Here is a 6000-nt window from a genome sequence, read left to right on the forward strand (position 1 = left end):
TGCCTGTTTTGCCATTTTTTTAAATATAGCGCTAGGTAGGATAGGTAGTATACTTTCTGGTATGTCTGTTAATTATAAGTAGGTAGGGCCGGGCAGGTTGGCACAGTCTCTGGTCGGGTAGGCGCGTTTTCGTGTGACCAACCTGTTTCTGGAAATCTGATTTGAAAAATCGACGGTGAAACTGGCACGAGTAGAGCATGCTCTCGTCTCTGGTTTTGCCTTTCGATTTTTCGAATTTCGCGGTCGCGATCGCGAATGGGTCGAAACGAACGTTTATTGCTCGAGCACGCACATGCGAGTGAGCAACGATCACTGCTGTGATCGTTGGTCAGTCCATGTGCACTTCAATCGGCTTCCGCGGTTTATATTTTTATTTTTCCTTGGTAAGTTTTTTTTTTGTTTGCGATTTAGAAGTCTCGAGCTTAGATTTAAGTTTCAGCGGGCATTGCGCCCGAAGAAAGAAGAGGCTATAAGCCGAAGAGGCCCGGCAAACTGCCACTCAAGAGGGCAACTACTAATGGCTCCCCATCCTCTGGGTCATCCAGAGCATGGGAAGTCATTATTGTTACTACTTTGTCACTATGCTCGATTTTAGTACTTGTAGTAGTAGTAGTAGTTTGCTTTTTTGACCGATGTATATATCGGTCCATCGTCCCATTGGGCAAATCGCGATTTTTCTTATTAGTGTTGCGGCAAATTAATTACGGGTTGTATTAGAGTTGCGAAATAACATCGCGGCTTTCCATTAGTGCGGCGAGAAAATGATTACGGTTTGAATTAGAGTTGCGATAAAATGATAATCGCGTTTGCTTTAGAGTTGCGAATTACGATATCGCGATTGTCTTTTGCAAATTTTATTATAAATTTTTAGAATTTCTTATGGAATTATACGTATCAGAATTTATTCTGTTTTCTATTGTTAAAAATTAGATTATAAAAATGTTAGTTTTCAGTTAATTTTATAGTATTACAAGTAGCAATATCAGAATATTTAAAGTAGCTTTTTCATATAGTAAATAGTAGTTTTTATTTGAATTCACTATAAGAATTAGCGTTGCGATAATGAATGATCGCGTTTTGTTAAGTAGAGTTGCGTTTACAAAATGCCCAAACCCCCCGACTGCATTGGTCGGACACTGTTCCTGGATCACACGATACAGCTGCAAGAGTTGTACAAGTGTGATCGTTCATCGGCAACCTCCTAAATGGTTGCACTGCGATATGTCAGCCCCCCACTCGCGATTTTTCTTATTAGTGTTGCGATAAATTAATTACGGGTTGTATTAGAGTTGCGAGATGACATCGCGGCTTTTTATTAGTGTGACGAGAAAATGATTACGGTTTGAGTTAGAGTTGCGATAAAATGATAATCGCGTTTGCTTTAGAGTTGCGAATTACGATATCGCGATTGTCTTTTGCAAATTTTATTATGAATATTTAGAATTTATCCTATTTCCTATTGCTTAAAATTAGATTATAGAAATGTTAATTTTCAATTAATTTTATAGTATTGCAAGTAGCAATATCAGAATATTTAAAGTAGCTTTTTCATATAGTAAATAGTAATTTTTATTTGAATTCACTAGAAGAATTAGCGTTGCGATAATGAATGATCACGTTTTGTTAAGTAGAGTTGCGTTTACAAAATGCCCAAACCCCCCGACTGCATTGGTCGGACACTGTTCCTGGATCACACGTACAGCTGCAAGAGTTGTACAAGTGTGATCGTTCATCAGCAACCTCTTAAATGGTTGCACTTCGATCTTTCGCAATTAGTGTTGTGTATTGCTTAAATACGAGTGCGTAGATTTATACTTATTAGCGTTGCGTATCAAATTTCGGGAATTTTCAGACTTTCCTTTTCTTTTTTTTTTTTTTTTTTAATGGTAGATTAATTGGTATTGCAGATATAACAAAGCACTCGTCGTGTTTGATTTTGAGAATTTTCTGCTTCATAAATATTTTTAGTAAATTAGCGTTGCGAAACAAGAATATTCAGTTCCACACTCGGCGTGTTAATCGGGTTTATATAGAGTGGAAGACGATTGAATTTTAGTAGCCCTTCTGGCTACTGCTTCGTTTCTTTTTCAGCGCCCCTTATTAATGCGCCCCTTATTACTACGTTTATTACTGAAAATACTGCTATAAGACATATTCTTAAAAGTTAAAAGTTAAAAGACAAGGCAGTTGATTTTATAATAATCGGGGTTTCTCTCATCTTAGTTATTCCAAATGAACTTTTTAATTTTTAATTCAGATTAAATTCAATTACTTAAAATTCTTGTTCTCATCGTAACCCTTCGTTTCGATCAAAAAGATGCAAATGATTCTCTATATTTGCTAAAATTTAATCAATAGTAATTTGATATATAATTGATCATTATTAGTAGTTTATTTTTCATTTTTGAAATTGTTCTCGTCTTAAAGGTGACTGTTTCTTTCATATACCAAAACCAGAAAATGAATTTGCTCCAGAGTTATCAATTTACAGAAAGTACATTTCAATTACATATATGAACATTTCACAGCATATTAAATATGTATGCTAGATACCCACATGATTTTTCTTACATTGCCTGATTGTTCAGGCTTCTTCCCGTTTCCCCATTTTTAAAAGAAGCATATTGCGGTTACGTCGGAGTATATAACTTTTCGATAATTTCATAAGTTTAGTACAATGAGTCGTATGTCTCTTTTGCAAGACTCTAAATTGTATATGCAGCGTCAATAGTTTCATTTCCATTCCTTCGTTCCAAGTTAGACAAATGTATCATTGTTACCGAATGTTGCCAGTACGGTTGCGAATTATAGTACAATGTTTGTACTGATGGATGTAATCGTTTTCGCAGATTAATCAGTTGCTTAACTTTTGGAAAACCACTATATCGATAAGTACAAACATTGCACAATAATTCCATACCAAGCTAAGAACCACGCTATTACAGTCCAGTTTGGATTACGAAAAGCCACGAAGAGAATTTTGGATAATCTAAACTGGACTGCAACGTGGGACGCCGTTGGACACCGTGGGACGCCGTTGGACACCGTGGGACGCCGTTGGACACCGTGGGACGCCGTTGGACACCGTGGGACGCCGTTGGACACCGTGGGACGCCGTTGGACACCGTGGGACGCCGTTGGTCACCGTGGGACGCCGTGGGACGCCGTTGGACAACGTTGGACACCGTTGGACACCGTTGGACACCGTTGGACACCGTTGGACACCGTTGGACACCGTTGGACACCGTTGGACACCGTTGGACATCGTTGGACGTCGTTGGACGTCGTTGGACGTCGTTGGACAACGTTGGACACCGTTGGACAACGTTGGACACCGTTGGACAACGTTGGACACCGTTGGACAACGTTGGACACCGTTGGACACCGTTGGACACCGTTGGACGCCGTTGGACACCGTTGGACGCCGTTGGACACCGTTGGACACCGTTGGACAACGCTGGACAACGTTGGACACCGTTGGACATCGTTGGACGTCGTTGGACGTCGTTGGACGTCGTTGGACAACGTTGGACACCGTTGGACAACGTTGGACACCGTTGGACATCGTGGGACACCGTGGGGCACCGTGGGATGCGTGCGTCTTAGTCTTAATTAATCGTAAGGTAGATACCTATGTTAAGTGCATTGTGAGCTCATTCTGTACAACGACATTTATCCACCTTAGAATGAAAAAAAGAAAGATCTCGTCTCCCTTCACTCGCTTACCACACAGTACTTATCGTACTCGCGATTTATCGGTTCGCGATCACTCAGTTCTTTCAAACCGTAGCGTGACGTACTCGCTCGCGCGTATTCCACGTACGTGCGGGTCAACGTGCACTGGACAACTCTTTGGATTCGTAAGTCGCCCCAAGGACACCTCTGTCTCGGTGACTGCTCGACGACTGCTCGACGTTCGCATCGGATCGCGGGAGTTGTCGTCGCGCCGGTGATTCTAGCGAATCTGTTGGGGATTCAGTCGTGGATCTGCAGTCCTGTCCGATTGGTACTTTGGTACTCGGTCAGGGACCTGCAATTTCACGTCCTCCGTAATTCTGTTCGGGCCCGCGGGAGTGGACCCCACTGTTCAGTTGAGGTCAATGCCTTCGTAATCCTGTTCAGCGGTCCCTCCCCGTGAGTGGACCCCACTGTTCAGTTGAGGCCTCTTGCCTTCGTAATCCTGTTCAGCGGTCCATCCCCGGGTTCCACATGTTCAGTTGGAGTGTGTTAAGTTGCTGGTCTATGTGCTGGATCCACGGCTGAATTACCCGTGGATCACTAGCATCATCGGTCGGCGCCATCGACCGCGACTCGTGTAAGTTTCGAACGGCGAAACAGGAATCGAGTTACGGTCAATTCTTGGGCTTTCCGCTGAACCTCGGGGTTATCTCGTGTACGGGGGTACGTCGCGTAGGTTTGTGAGTTCTTTCGAGAGATCGCGATCTCGTTCGTTTCGGGCGCGTCGCGATTTTTTCCTTTATCATCTGATTCATCGGGAATTTTCTTGTTTACCCATTTTTAAGGGATACTTATTGAGATCACGTGAGAGTTTATAAATTTTTTTAGTATCTTCAATATCTTACAGTGTCGCAAAAATAGAACGATAACTAGATTAGTAGAGCGACTCGTATGCCCCTTCTGCGAGACACGAAATGGTATAGACAGTGTCAGTAGCTACGTTTTCTTCCTTTCATTCCAAGTTAGATAAATGTGTGTTTGATACCGAATGATGCCAGTAGGGATGCGAATTATTGTACGATATTTGTACTGATTGATGTAATCGTTGTGTGGGAGATGGATGTTGCGTTACGTAGGCTTTGTTCTACGTTTGTAAAGATTCATGTAAGCGCTGCGTCGGGGATATGTGTTTCGCAGTTAGGCTACGAAACAACTATTTCCATACGCAGGCCCATGGTTAAGTAGAGTCAAAACTCGACATTCTGCCAACAGGTTGAATGTCGAGATGGATGTGTAGTGCTACATATACCCATGGGCGGGTCTCGTGCGTAGTCACCTCCTCGTGGTGAGACCTGGTAATTGGCATCGCTTTCCAAAAATTAATCAGTTGATTGATTAATCTTTGGAAAACGATACCAAGCCAAGAACTACGCACCAGTCCAGTTTGGATCACCAAAATCCTCTAAGAGAATTATGGATGATCTAGACTGGACTGCACCCTGGGACACCGTTGGACACCGTGGGACGTCGTTGGTCCAGTATGGATCACCAAAAGCCACGAAAAGAATCTTGGATGACCTACACTGGACTGCAACGTTGGACGCCGTGGGACAACGTCGGATAACGCTGGACGCTGTTGAACACCGTTGGACACCGTTGGACATTGTTGGACACCGTTGGATATGGTTGGACACCGTTGGGCAACGTTGGACACCGTTGAACACCGTTGGACACCGCTGAACACCGTTGGACACCGTTGGACACCGATGGACACCGTTGGACACCGATGGACACCGATGGACACCGTTGGACACCGATGGACACCGTTGGACACCGTTGGACACCGTTGGACACCGTCGGACACCGTTGGACACCGTTGGACACCGTAGGACATCGTTGAACACCATTGGACACCGTCGGACACCGTTGGACACCGTAGGACACCGTTGGACATCGTTGAACACCATTCGACACCGTCGGACACCGTTGGACACCGTTGGACACCGTGGGACACCGTTGGACACCGTTGGGGCTAGGTTGGGGTTAGGTTGGGGTTAGGTTGGGGTTAGGTTGGGGTTAGGTTGGGGTTAGGTTGGGGTTAGGTTGGGGTTAGGTTGGGGTTAGGTTGGGTTAGGTTGGGGAGCACGAGGCGGGCATGGGTTCCCGGGGCATAGGACCATGCCCTGGGAAACCCCGATGGATCTGATGTTCTCTTACAGTCGGGTGGCGGCCGATCGGTGCCCTTGGCTCCCGTCGGTTCGCCGATCCGGTGCGGAGAACTTCGGAGAAGTTGGCGGGCCCATGCCTGTCAAGACCACTCAC

This window comes from Bombus vancouverensis, chromosome 6 (assembly GCF_051014615.1).
Source record: "Bombus vancouverensis nearcticus chromosome 6, iyBomVanc1_principal, whole genome shotgun sequence".
Classification (NCBI taxonomy): domain Eukaryota; kingdom Metazoa; phylum Arthropoda; class Insecta; order Hymenoptera; family Apidae; genus Bombus; species Bombus vancouverensis.